The sequence below is a fragment of the Cupressus sempervirens genome, chromosome 8 (genome assembly GCF_028749045.1).
Source record: "Cupressus sempervirens isolate cs-2001-9-10 chromosome 8, ASM2874904v1, whole genome shotgun sequence".
Taxonomy (NCBI): domain Eukaryota; kingdom Viridiplantae; phylum Streptophyta; class Pinopsida; order Cupressales; family Cupressaceae; genus Cupressus; species Cupressus sempervirens.
In genome coordinates, this window is record NC_143125.1 from 176,965,728 (window position 1) to 176,981,696 (window position 15,969).

Sequence of the window (15,969 nt, forward strand, 5' to 3'; positions counted from 1 at the left end):
AACTTGGCATATACTGAGATGCTCAATCTACACTATTGATCTTCATAGTAACTGTAGCTGCTCAATAAAAATTAGAATTAGTCTAAAGGACTCGGTAGAAACTATAGACCTTTGGAACAACTGAAATGCTTGGAAAACATTGTTAACTGTACAATAAGCTCAGTAGCTATTTACAATCTGAATAAGTTTCTGTCACTAATAAAAAACTTGACTATTATGTCAACAATCTCCCCCTTTGGCAGTAGTGATAAAAACATATTATCCAAAACTGAATTCAAAAAGCTTCCTAAATAGCTTTATCCATCCCCTAGTGATTCTTAGCTCGGTAGACTATACTATATTTTAGATTTTTCAAAATTGGTTTTGTAAGGTATATATATGTACATGGTAAGGCTCCTATCTAGTATACTATACATCTAAATACATTTCCTTGCTATACAATGTATATTTTTGTACACATCTATCTCCCCCATTTCCTTTACAACTTATGTATCAATTCTACAATGCATTTTGTCCCCCATAACTTATTATTTTCATATCTTCCATGTATCTTCTTATTCGCAGTATATACTCCCCCTTTTTGACATTAATGCCAAAGATGTATTCTACATATTTGCATGTTAATACCAAAATGAGACAAAAAGTATGAATGTACCTTGAGTATTGTAGCCAACATTTTGTCCCAATTCTCTTAAAATACCTTACATGTGTGAAGTGCAATCTCTACTTCTACTAACAACTCAATCATATGGTCTACTATGGAGAAGTTATTGTCATGGATAAGGGTTTTGGAATGTGCAATATGTTTCTGAACTACATGCATGTTGGGAAGAATCATGTTCTGAATAGCTACTAAGGTAGATCTAATTCTAGCCTCTTCCTTAAGCAATTTTTCTTGTAACTCAATCAAAAATTTAATCTTATTGAAATGTACAGGGCTTGAACTAGGGTCAAGTTGTAGCTACTGAGCACTCGCCTTGAGGTCTTCATCTATCTTGGACAATTTTTCCTTATTTCCTTATTAAAATTTGAAACATCACATAGCTTGCCAAAAAGTATTGATACATTTGTACATGAAGTTTCCAAGGAACCCAAAATTGTAGAGAGTTCTAGTTGATAAATAGCAATTTTTTGAGCAATTTGCTCCAACACTTTATTCTCAAACTTATTTTCTGCTTTCTGTAGTAATTTGTCCTGTCCATCCATGTCTTCATTAAACTTTTGGACTACCTCTGATAGTTGATACAAAATTGGCTATGAAGAATCAACCTCTACTCCTACTACCTCTACCAAAATATTCCTTGCATCCTCAATAATATTAAAATCCTTATCTCTTTCTTTTCTAAGCCTCTGTTGCTTGGCTTTCTTTTGGAGGAGTTCACCAAATGTCTACATTTGATCTAGAGTGAGCTTGGAAATGTCCCAATTTGGGATTACAATTTCCTCATCTAGGTATATTTCTTCCTCCATCTCCTTTCCTTTGCCCCAAAATTTTGTGTTTGGTTGAGCCTTGGTCTCAAATATCCTTACACTTATTGCTTATGTACCCAGAATAGAAATAATAGTAGACATACTAGGACTAGCTATAAAACTTGATACTACACTTATTGTAAAAATACTTGAAGTAATACCTACAGTAGCCAAAATTGATGTATTCAAAACTAATGTTGCCAAAATGGTAGAAGAGGGAAGATTCTGGAGCTTGGAAGAAGAAGTGGAGGTTACTTTAGTCAATGATGTACTTAGCTGAGTTGGTGCAAAGATTGATTGGCTAGTTGCGCTTTGAGTGCTGACCATAATTAATCTTGCAGAGGTTGTCTCTGTGCTTGATGTGGTCAATGCCTTGATTGGAGAATGAGGAAATAAGGCTATAACTATTGTAGCAATATTGATTGGGTCGATTTCCTCATCATCTTGCTTTTCTTCCTCGGTAGCCTCTTTTTGTTGTTCCTCTTCATCATCAATGTTGTCAAAATGAGTTGCTTCTTCAACATTTTCCTCTTCATCTTTCTCTTCTTTATCATCACCATCATCATCTTTTACTTAATAGAAAAATCATTCAATTTATGAAGAAGATATATATTCTTCCATGTATGTGTTGCATTTCTTACAACATGCTCAATATCTTTTATCAAAACCAGACAAGTGTTAAACTTAAAAGTTAATTTCTCCTCCTTTTTCTTTAGAGATTCCTTAATCTCCTTGTCTGTTAATCTTGGAATAAGTTTCTTTAGGGTTTTCCCATAGATATCTTTTATAGGTTGCATGGAAAATTCCCATCTTGGCTTAATCTTATCCAAAAAAATGTTAGGGAGCTGAGAAGTAAGATGGTCTAGTGAGTATTTCCACTTACCCATTTTGTCCATCACCAAGTCTTCAACCTGCTTCTCTTCTTCCTTAGTCCTAGATTCATACTTTTATGCCTTAAAATTTGTTAGATGCCTTAAAATTTATTATACCTACTCCTTCCTACAATTCTTTTGGTCTATCTTGGAAGGTGGGTGGAGGTTTTGTGAATATTATATCACCTCCTTCCTTATCAACTTTCTTTCTTGAAGTTCTCTTCGTAAATACAATAGTGGATGTCTTGGCAGGCTTGGTGATAATTGCCTTGCCCTTCTTCTTTAATGGCTCTTCTTCCTTAGATTCTTCCTCATCCTCTACTTCCTCATCCTCACCTTTTCCTTTTGTCAACAAAAGGGTGAAACTAGTTTTCAATTTAGCAATTCTTTTTTTTCCTTTGTTTACCTCCTAAGGGAGCTTGATCTCTAGTTCTATCCTGGCTTTTGCTTCATCATAAGTACCAAAATATGCAGCCTTGGGATCAACTAGTTCATTAACAAGTGCCTCAATGATATCCTTAGTTTCATCAATATTAACCTCATATCCAAGAGGTTTCACTCATGAAATTCTAGGCCTAGCTGCCTGAATGTATACCTTATCACTATCTACCATGAAACATACATCATCCTTGTAGTCTTCTACAAATTTTCTTGGAATTCTAAATCTATTATTCATTTTCTCTTTAAATGCATCAAAATAGTTATCCATGATACTATTATAGTTCTCTCCCATCTTAGTAATATACCCATTAATCTGGTGGAGAACTGGCACATCTTTTCTCCATACAACAGATCCCTTTGAAGGGAAAAATTTCTAAACATAAAAGAATAAACAGGTCAATAGAGAACCAAACTTACACGGGTTTTTCTTTTCATCTAGATGATTTTCATGTTGTTTTTGAATTGCTTCAAGAGTATCTCGGTAAGGTCAAATGAAAGATTGTTCTTAACTACCTTGTAAGCAAGGTCAATTACTTCACAAGGCACACTATTCAACTAGCTAGAGCTATAGATCTTGTGTTCCATGACATGAATGCCAAAATTTAGTTCCATATTATTCATACTACTTATCTTCATGCCTCTACCATTCCATTTTGCTAGGGTTTTCTTCTCAAGTTCAGCCACACCTAGGATTTTGGTCGTTTTAGCTTTGGCTAACATTGAGAGATCAATTATTCTATGAATCATCTTCTTCGTGATTAAAATTGGTTGCTCCAACCATAATTGGCCATTATGCACCTGACTGAGAATATACCTAATCCATTTTACTTGAAATTCATAGGGCATATGAGGAATGTGTGTCAACCCTTTTGTTTCCAAGTATTGATGCTTAGGTTTCAAGACACCATTAACACACAACTATCCTAGGGCTTCATCCATTTCCAAAGTGCCAATATCTTGAATCATGCATTTTAAGTGAGAATGAATATCATTTATCAATAGAACCTTTGGAGGGATTTGAGACTATGCTCCACTTGAATCTAGGGTTTCAAAAATTGTAGGGATGAGTTTAAAATCTAGAGCCTTCCATTCACCATGAACTAGCATGTTAGAACCTCGCTTTTCCTTTTTGCTATAGGATGCCATCTTTGCTTGGTAGGGTTGAGAAAAATCAAAATCTTTTGGTAACAATTTTCTCAAATCACTTGGAAGCTCTCGAAGATCGTACTACACAATAGTTCTCAAAAAAATTTGGTGAAAATGACTTCAATTTCATTCCTTTTACCAATTTTTTCCATAAGTGCTCAATATGGATGGTAGATCAAGTTGATAGACTATCATCCACTTCTTTGCATTGATTACTCAACAAATTCTTCCATCATTTGGTAACCATATGAAATTTTAGTTACTCCTGACCTTTCTTGTAAAGTCTATGACCCAACCTCACTCAGTATGGAAGGTAACTCGGTAGTGACTGGTACCCTTTTCACTTGGTGATTGCTTTGTATCTTGAATACAAAAATGGATCTTCTATCTTTTCAATCTAGAACTTTTTGAATGTTTTCTTTGGCAACCAAGTCCCAGTTTCTCCTTTGAGAAATGAAGTAGAGATTGTGGAGTCACCCAATTCTTGAGTGACTTGTTCATCATTGTTTGGACTTTCATTCTCGATAGACTTTGGAACCCATTGATATCTCATCTTCTTTTGGATGTTATCATATTTTTCCTTCTTCTCATCTTCAATTCTACTAGTATTCATGTAGTTCTTGGCAAGATGACCAAGTTATGTACAAATGAAACATCTTTTAGTAGTATCTCTTTTCCTTAAATGATGCTTTATACAATTCATTCCAATGCGTCTAAATTCTCCAGAATAATGACATCTGCACTAGGTGTTGTAGTCCCAACCAAATATAGCTTTCACAGTTTGTTCTACTAGATTTAATATCTTGGTTTTTCTATTCTAATTATTTTTGGCCATGCTTCTTGCATTTGTGACATTTTCCTTCAAATCTTGATTTTTTTTTGCATTCATTAGCCTTATGACCATGTTGTTTGCAATTGTAGCACTTTCCATTGAATTTTGTTTTTCCATTGCTCCAACATTTTTTTGAAGTATGACCTATCTCATCACAGTGACTATAAGTAGTTTTTTTATTCTCTTTAGCTCCTTGCTTGGATGATTCTCCTTCTTTTGTATATCCAATTCCTACTTTTCCTTTTTGTCTACAGAGATTTTTCTCATTCAATTGATCCATGTCTTCTTGGGATTTCATTATTTTTTCATTGATTTTCCTTCTAGAGTTTATATCATTTTGCAATCTTTCATTTTCAAATCTTAGGCTCATGATTTCTTCATTTTCATTGGAAAGCTGATCAATGAGGTCTACTTGCTGAAGGGATTGGTTTTGGATTTCATTGTTCTTTCCTTCTATCTCTTCTTTTATCTTGTTCTTCTACTTCATGACTTCACATAGCCTTACTAACTGAATTTCTTGTTCTCTTCTTAGTTTTCTTACTTCCTCTTGTAGGGAACCATTGTTTTCTAGGAGTTCTTTGATTGCTTCATTGGCTTCATCTTTATTTCTTGAATGAAGATCTTCAACCTTTTCTTCAATGTTGAGATGATCATTCATTTGAATTTCAAGTTCTTTTCTTCTTTTTAGGTATTGAAAGAGTTGCTCCTTTTCTTTCTTGAGTTGGGCAATCGTTCAATAGCTTTGTCAAGTCTAAATATCTCTGTGGCTTTGATCTTTGCTCAAGCTATTAAACTTTCTTCAGAGAACCACAATGCTCTAATACTAATTCTTGGAAATATTCTTAATGAGGCTAAGTTATTGACATGGGAGGGGTGAATTAGTAACTTCTAAAAAAATTACAAATTTAACTCTTAATCTAACAGTCCAATTAGCATTTAGTCCTTCACATATAGTCTAATCTAATTGCATCCATAAGAAACTGAAAACATGAAAGCATTCATAACACTTTGACACAAAGATTTGGTTACCCAAAAACCTTCCAAATAGAAAGTAAAATTGGGGTGGGGATGATACCCACAAGCTTTAGTACTACAATATAAATTTGGTTTGTTAAGGCTTACATTGATCACTTCTAATGATTTGCCCTATTAGGAGCAATAAGGACTACTAGGTCCACCTTGTGAAAGGATTTACAAACATACAATGAAATATACACTTGGTAATGAGATTTACAAAAGACTGTTAGGTCTACCTTATTAAAGGATTTGACTAATCCACCTATTAGGATGAAATAGTAGCTAATCTCTTATCTGTAACTTGGTTTGCTAAATGAGATTCCTTTAAGTGTACAAATCACCTTGCTGTGATAGATGAATCTTTGTTGCACCTTATATTCTTGTAGCCTTTGTAATTCACAATTTCTACTCTTCTCTTAAGATTACATTGGATATGCATCATTACTACTCACATTGGATGGGATACAATACACTACATATTATACCAATCCATTTATAAAAATTACAAAGTTGGTCACTATAAAAGTTTACACAAATATTACAAAGTTATCTCAAACATAGACACTCAGACTCTAAAGACTAACTCAGTGAAGTTTTAATACTCAAAATCCACTATCAATGCTCGACATCGTCATGCACTTAGTAGATGTAGAATCTTGGTCCATACTAATCACTTCCAAGTATTCTTGAACTCGGTCTGCACTGGTGACTTAGTGAATACTACGAAACCCATCATATAAATTGAGTCTCTTGGTTTACATTGTATGACTTAGTAAAAAATATCACCTCAAGCTTGGTATAAACTAAGTCACTTGGTTAACATTGAGTAGCTTGGTTAAGACTAGACTTGCATCACATAAACTATGAACTCAGTAAGCATTGCATAGCTCGGTTTGCACTAGTAAATTCAACATACACTGAGATGCTCGATTTACACTATTGATCTTTAGAGTAACTGTCACTAGTTGGTAAACACTAGAATTTGTCCAAAGGACTTGGTAGCAACTATAGAACTCAGCAACAACTAAAATGCTTGGCAAACATTGTTAACTATATAATAAGCTTGGTAGTTATTTACAATCTGAATAAGTGTATGTCACTAATAACAAACTTGATTGTTATGTCAACAATCAATAAGTATGAAATAATGATTGGATTCCAAGAGCATTTTTCCTGGTCTATATAAACTCAATAATATACTTCATAGGAGTGGTGAAGACCTATCCCAATCTAAAAATAAATTTAATCATTATTTATGTCTTGCCATATAAATTTTGATTTCATCATATTAGAATGGTAAAAATATATTGCTACCATATTACTATTTCATGTCATTTATGGTGATAAAATGATGAGGAAAAATTAACAATGAACTTAGAGTGATGAAAATAGGAGGATGAGGACAATTATCTTTGGGATTATCATTTAACCTTAATTCCTATGATTGAAGATGATGAATTAATGATAACAAATAGGCATTAAAACCCACACACACACAAACTTGTATAGTTTTCCATTTGTAGTGATTGATATTGAGATCATTGACCAAACTCATACAACTTAGCTAACATGTGTGTGAACAAAATAGATCTTAGAAATAGTATTAACCTATTTACCTCAAGTAAAATCACTAGATCTATATATAGAAAGTAGCTAATTGCATGCTTTTCACAACATTCCTTCATGGGATACCTTTCTTAGCCTAAAATGCCCACCAAGGAAGAAAAAAAGAAGTCTTGATTAAGTTTTACATTGGATGAAGAAGAAAATGAGGAGGATAGCCAAGCATGGAAATTATTTCTCTAGAGCCCAGACAAGTTAGCTTGAGGGTGGCCAAAACTAGTTAGAAACTAAAATTGGAACAATTATTATGTTTTCATTGATGTCAAACCTACTGGAGAGACATTTATTAATAGTCTAGAGTTTCATATCAGTTGATTGATGAAAAGGATTTCAAAAGAGAGATACTAGGTGAACTAGTGAAGTTCTTGAGTAAAGAGGAGCAAGGATATTTGAATTACAATGGGCACTTGATCAATTGGTCTTTGACAAGATGATGTATTGTTTAATTAGTAAATGAAGTATAGAAGTGTTAAGTTAAACACAAGAAAAGTAGAGCGAACAATGCTTTGTCAATGAAGGAGCTAAAATAAAAGATTAAGGAACTTAAGAGATAGTCGAGAAAATAATATTATTCAAGTGATAGTTATGGGCAAGAAAGATAAAGAAGAAAAGTATAGTAGAAAATAAGCATAGAAAAGACCAAGTGAGTTAGCATAAACCAAATGAGACAGAATTGTAGAGATCGAGTTATACAGTGATGATCGAGTGTCATAAAAACAACAGTTTATTAAAAAATTAAGTTTGAGGTTGATACAATTGAATTTTTGGATTAAGCAAAATGCATGGATGATAAGGATTGATGAGTTAGCATATTAAATGCATGAATTGAATTTTTTGCATGATCAAAGGCATGGATTTAATGAGAAGCTTATAAAAGTATCAAGAAAGGAGTAAAAGGACAAAATTATGGATAGATTTATTGAATCTAACCTAACCCTAAGATCTACAGTGATGTTTAAGCGAAAAAAGGTCAAATCTACCTATTTAAGAAGGCATAATAGATGTTTTCTAAGTCTGGCTTATTGTTGATTGGAAATTTTATGGAGAACCTATGAAGAACAAAGTAGTGGAGGAAAAGTGAGAATATTGGTGAAGTTTGATTGCTTGAAGGGTTGCTAAGAAAATTAGTAAAGGAGATGATAATGAAGTCCACTCAATGATCTAGCAAATGAGATGAATGAAGATCTAAATTTAGAAAGTCAGTTATGCTTTACAGCTCAAACATGTGTTTACTTTATAACTATTGTGGTAGTCAAAATCCTTTAATCAAGGTTGACCTAACACTTATTTTGTAAATCCTTTAATCAAGGTGACATTCTAATGGAATGATCCAAAGTCCTCTAACCATGCCACTCCTAATAGGGTGATTAAATCCTTTAATAGGGTTACACCTAACATTTTTTTTTGTATCAATAAAAAGTGATAGCATGTTACTTGCTAGTTTTTCCCAAATTGGGTTTCCATGTTAAATCCCAATGTCATATATGTGTGAATGTTATATGTGATGCATGTTATTTACTGTTGATTGACACTTACTGAACATAGAGTTAATTAATGAATGAATATGTTAATTTTTTGATGAGTTTCTATATGGAACGAGTGGTTTTATATGTTTGAATAAGTTATTTGAAGTTAGTGAAAGTTGAATTGGTACATATAGAACTAAAAATAAGTTTAATTCAACCCCCCCCCACCCCACCCACAAAGACCAACACCCAAAGTATATTGTTCATTCTTTGAGACTTTCTTTTTTCAGAAAGATGAAATGATTTTTGAAGAATTCTTTGAAAAAGTGACAGAAGATAGAATGTGGGTAGATCATTGAGATATTTTTGCAACCTCCATTGTGACTTTCACCAATAATCATGTTCACTACTTGAAGGGAAAAGCATCTCAGATCTAAAATCTTGATAGCATAGATACTCTCACACGTTATCTCTATTATAATGATGGAAGCCACTACAATAGTTTTTTCTTCATTAATGACAATAAAAAATTTATTGTTGCATTTATTATTGTGGAGGGGGACAATAAAAGCATAAGCCATTATGAACAAGAGCTTGTGAAATTTGTGGTGAATAAAAGAAGGTACGAAAATAAAAATAAGACTTGTAGAGAAGACAATTTTTTGGAAAGAAAGGATGAGCCCAAATGAAGGAAAAGCCTAACAAGTTGTATTACATAAATACCAAAGAAAAAATAATAAGAATATATAACACCATCAATAACCCTTGCACCTTTCAAAAATGTCTCTATTACTAACACTTCAAAGTCAAATAAGTATATAATAATACAACATCTGTAATGCCCTTCCCAGAGATCTTGAAACAAAGATAAAAATAAGCCAAGATAAAAAAAAATTTAAACAAGTATGGATGCACACTACATAAAACATACAAGGATCACAAAGATCACAATAGAAGACTAAACAAACATCCAAATGCTAATGGATCTCCAAATCCTACTACTGACAAAAAATGACATCCCACAAAATGATGCAAACAATTTCAAATCTAAAACATTTTGAATTAAAATTCCAATCCCAAGGGATTTAAGAACACCATAGAGGATAGTTGAAAAACACCTCTAGAAAAATTTTGAAAAAACCAAAAAGTGCCCATTGTCTACCTGAACAAATTTTCCCAAGACCCAAGCAACACTTTCATGTAGCCTTGTGTAATACCTTCCAATATCGTACCATATTTCTTCAAAGAGCATTTGATACTTTCAGGGTCTGGGTGAAACTTCTCCTAAGGTTGTGTGATACTTCATAAGTATCATATGATGGTTTCTCAAAAGGTGTGTGGCACTTTCAAGTATTGTGCAATAGTTTTCCTATGGGCACATGATACTTTCAAATATCGTACAATTCTTCTTCTTTGGGTGCGCAATACTTTATAAGTATCGCCCAATGTCGACACATTGTCACCTAGGAAAAGTAAGAAACACTCCAAGGAAAAACACAGGGATAAAAAAAAGAGTCAAAAACTCAACACTGAGGAGTACCGCATCCATAATTGAGGCATAGACACTAGAAAAAAATAACTACAAGAAGGAAATTGCATCTAACCATCTAAACATAGCATTGAAGGAAAAGTATTGAAAGTAACATCGCAATGAACAAACATAACAAAACTCATGCACGGTTCCTCCCAACCATAATAGCATCATGAGACCTCAAAGGTCCTAGCCATCCCTGCACATAACATCCCAAACTACCAACTAGATAGTCAAAGTTGTCTTATAAGGACATCACTACTAAAGTGTAATATTATCATAAGAACAAGAAATGTAACATGCTAATATAATAAGAAATAGATAATCAAACTAAGAAAATTACATCATCTAATCATATGCTAAATATTATAATATAGGAATGGCTCAAATAAACTAACATCATCTAAACATGATATCCAAGCTATAAGAATTTTCCTAAGGTAATAATTCAATGCCAAGATCAAGAAACTCAATAGATAGCACAATAGAGACAAATGATGATCAAATGAGAATGGATATCAGATGATTGAATTAATCAAATAATTGGATTGAATACATTATAGAATTACCTTGTATATAAAGGCAACTATAATGACTAGGAGTCAGCGAAGAGATACGCATAACAACTAAGCACATATCCACCAAGAGTGGATTATCCTCCATTGTGCATGAATGTACATGCAATAATGAGAGGATAAGAATGAAAAGGTGTATCTCATAAAGAGATGTAGTAGACAACATGTTCTCAATTGGAGTGCAAAAAACTATGTTGTCTACATGACAACTCATATGAATATGCAAACTCCTAGTGTCTACATGACAACTAATATGCTAATGCATTAACCTAAGTAAACTTAAGTAAACTGTAAATAGTAAATACTTAATTAAACCAACACAAGCATTCCAATAAAAGCATAAATCACAAGAAAGCATACTCTAGAATTTGAAATACCAAGTGAAAACATCAAGCAATGGTCACACTGGAAGAATATACCATCTCTATACACTAGTCCCCATTAGTGGTATAGGTAGCTATGCCTCCCAACCACATGGAACCTGTAGGTCCCCTCCTCTTGTACTGATGGAGACAATAATCCAAACACAAACACACATAAAGAAAATGTCCATTGATAACACTCATACTAGATAGTAATGACTAAAATGAAGATCATGAGATAATGAAAACACTACATTTCCTAGTCAAACACTTAATGGGTAACTATGCAAGGGTTGACAACATGGAGAGTCACTTGGCATCAGGTAGCCCCCAAGCTAGTATTGGCAACTCACACTTCCCAATGGGAGGAGCACTTTGGGAATCTTTTTATTATCTTAGTTTTATTACCACCCCATATTTTATTTAGTTATCTCTTGATTAAAACTTCTTCATTCCAACCCTTAATAAATAGTCGTCAGGCTTTAGAAAAAGAAGCCCCCTCTATGATGCTACCCTACCCTACCCATGCTAATCCAACAATGATTTCCTGTAAGCATGCATATTCCAAACCCAACCCCAAATGATCATAACTCCCAGAAATACCATGGAAGACCAAGCTTCACAAGTCACCCAAGAAATACATGTGCACGTTCTCATGTGTGGCACACCACCATCATGAAGATCATAACACAAGGACTAGATGAGAACACAAGCAAAACATAAAACTCAATAGAAAAATAACATAGGAGATGGATGTAGCACACATCCCAATGCAACATAAAAGTACAACAATGATCTAACTTGTATCCCAACAAATGATCTAGGTCCATGACCAACATCATGCCAAGAAAACCTAATAAAATTGGGTAGCATGCAAATCAAGCTAAAAATCCCAAAACTCAAAAACTTTGAAAATAAAACCCATTTGATCTTAGGGCACAAAAGTCACAAAAATCCAATAAAATTCAAGTTCAAAAATTGTATGCAAAAATGGCTAGCATAATGGTGTGAAACCCCAAAACCTTATCCCAAAAATAGGGAAAATGGTCATACCTGACCAACCAGGCAGAACTAGCAATCAAAAATGGAGGGGAACACTAGTTCTCAGCCTCTTAACAAACAAATACCAAAAATAGAAGAAGAAAAAAAGCTAAAACAAGAAAATGACAGAGCCCTACTTGACGACAAAAGGGGCAGAAATAAGAATCAGCATAATAAAATAAATAACCTGCAGAAGCTGCTAGAAATCATAACAAAGCAAGGTCTCCTCCAGCTGGATCCAATGAGACTGATCTCTCAAAGATCCCATGCCTATAGCTCTTACAATAAACAAAAATGCAATCTTTTAGAAGAGGATTTTTGAAAAAGCTCTAAAATTCTAAGTTTTCAAAAGTGAGCGAGTAAATAATCGATTAGGATAAATAACCAGCCAACCTAGTTGAACCTTGAATCAACCTAAACAAAAATAGGCTATTCCAAATAATTGGAATTAATCTATGGAAAAGTAGCTAGAAATTAAAAATCAATTAAATAAAGCTTGAAAACCTTTAAATCAAAATCACAGAAAACCTTAACAACTTCACAACAATGTGAAACTCTAAATGCACATACACGTTCACTAGTCTAATCACATAATGCAAATGAGTCTAGATTTATCAAATCACTAGAAGGTTTAATTTAATATTTAAATACATCAACCATACAAGGATGAAATTGGTAAAATGAACAACTGAAATCACTAACTCCATGTGTCATTGCCAGGGATATAAATCATGCACACTAAAACACATTATCAAGTGCAATTGCATATAATAACATAGCCAAAGAAATAAATCCATTAAATGCCTAATTATACCATTTATTAAATTATACTAAAATAATCCATTTACATCACTCACATTTGCATAAAGCATAATCAAAGCAAGAGTAAAGTAAATCACCATAGCATTAAATTACATAAAAACCAAATCACAGGTATATCCTAATACTAGATAACTAGATATCATCATAAAACATATTGTCATCTCAAAATGGCATCAACATGAAAATATGATCAACTAAACAATATAGTAATCTAACATCTATGATATTTAATTCAAGGTATAACATCCATCCCTTAGGTCATCTCAAAATTCAGATATAATAACATGAGTACAAGTATCCCTCGGATTAAAATTTAACGAGGTGTAGACTACTAACATGAGAGGCACTAAAATATCAATAAATTAAGATAAAAAGGAAGAGATAAGGGTTTGTTTGGTTCATGGAATTAGACAAGAATTGGCTTTTCCAATAACCAAATTTGAAAAAGTGTGCATTCGTGTCCAAAAAGAAAAAAGTAATCAGAATTCCAGAAATCCAATTTTACCTCAAAACTAGGTTTTCACTCTTCCTACTAGCTACCTGGAATTGAAAAATAACTTCCAATTCCACATTTTTTATGGTTGTAAAAAGTCACATTCTATATTTTTTCAATTCCGCTCGGTAAAAAAAATTTTAACCTTATTTTATTCTATCATTTCTAGGCATTTGAGCTTGTGTGTTTCATTTGTTGTTTGAGCTTGTGAATTATAGTGTTTTTTTGAGCTATGCATTGAGGTTTGAATAGGTAATGGTTTTCATTCTCAGTATGGTTTCTTTTGTAGTAGAACAAGTTTTTTTTTTCGGTTCTAAAAACATTCATTTTCCCATCTTCTTATCTAGGTGTTTCCTCTTGATAGTAGCGGTGGATTATTTTATTTGCACATCTCTACTGTGATGTTTTTCTATATCCCAATGTGTTTAGCTTTCTCCCAAGGTTCATACAATTTATCCATTTACCCTTCAATTTTGTATCCATTCATCTTCAATTGGGAATGTCATATAGTTGAAGGGATTTAAAACCCTTCCACGTAGAACTTTGTAATGCTTTCTTGTTTTTCTTTTCTTATTAATGTGAGTTAGCGATATCTTTTATTTGACTAGCTATTTCCAAAAGTTCAAGAATAGTTAATATTGAAGAATTCCAAGACCCTAATCTAATTTTGAGTTTCTTTTCCATCTTCTAGCTTAGTTCATCATGACAAAAAGGGCCTTCTCTATTTTAATTTTTGCAAAAATATTTGTATATACTCCTTTAAACCCTACATTGAAATTGACATATATGAGAATTATTTATTTATTCTTGGTGGTGTCTTGTTTTCCTCCATTTTATTATTGTTCAATGCTTCAACTTGCATGGCCTTTTTGTGGCTTTAAAGTTATGCTCTTTTTCAAATGTACTTTCCTGCATATGAAAACTTTATTAAAATTTTATAACCACTCTTCATTTTTTGTGGCTCAGTATTCTCTAATTTGGGGTATCTCTTTTAGTTTTTTGCTATCATGGGATGTGATAAATGAGGATTTTACTTAACTTAAATTGAAATTCCTTATACATGGGTTAGCTTTCAAGAAAGAAGTTTCCATAGAAAAAGAGTTTGGTTAACTCAAATTCCTCAAAATTTAATTATGATTTTTAGGATTACTAGTACTATTGTTTCTATAGAGTTCATATTTGTTGGGCTATTTATTTTACCTAATTTAGATTCACTTTTTAACTAGGATTTGTTAGATTGGTGCTCATAACACAAGTTTGATGGTATATCTCATGTTTAATTATTGTTATTTAAGTTATTGATGGATCCTATTAAAGATAAAATAATTCTAGCTATCATTCTTATGAAGACCAGAGTTATTCATGTTCTACTTGATATTCTTGCTTTCCATGTAGTATCTATAGAAATATCTACACAAGAAGCAAGAAAAGAGAGGTGTAAGTGTGAAAGAAATGAAATTCATTTTTATAAGAGAATTGTCCATTCTATTGAGATAGATTGTCATAACCAAATTCATATGAGGAGGGGCTTTCTTTTTTCTAGTTGCCATTTTTAATAAAAAAGGAATCATTCAAGATACGCTAAACATAAGGCTAGAAGAGAAACTAGTCATGTTCCTCCATATGCTTGGCCACAATCTGAGGAATCATAAGATTTCTCACAACTTTTGTCAATCCAAAGAGATAGTTACCTGATAGTTGTGCTCACGAGTATCTTATATTTTCATGTTGATTACCTTGTACCCATTTGTCCAAACACTCTTTTGATCTGTACTTCAAGGTATATCTCTTGGTGCCACATATTTTCAAACATATACAATTATATTACTTGAAACTTAGTCATATGGCTACAACATTTGGGGTCAAATTGTGATAGAAATTTACAACGATGGTGTAATTTGTGTGTCATTTTCATGTTTTTTTTATAATTTTCCCCATCGTCATCGCAATATCAATGTTGGTTTCATAATTACAACATCGACGTGATTATAAGCCAAAAAAAACATGACATTAATCATTCCCCTTTTTTATCAATTGTAGAGAGTTGTGCGTGAAAGATGGTGGAGAGCTTCAAATGAGGGTAGAGAACTCTGAATGTTGGTTGAGAGCTCTAAGCTCTAAACATTTCTGAAGATTTCATTGTTGTTTCCTTGTGATCATTGCATTTTGTTACTATGCCCTTGTGATCATTGCATTTTTTTGTCGTTCCCTTAAGATCTCATTATTTCATTGTTGTGCCCTTGGTGGAGATCAGGGGAGATCTGGGATTTCATTGTCG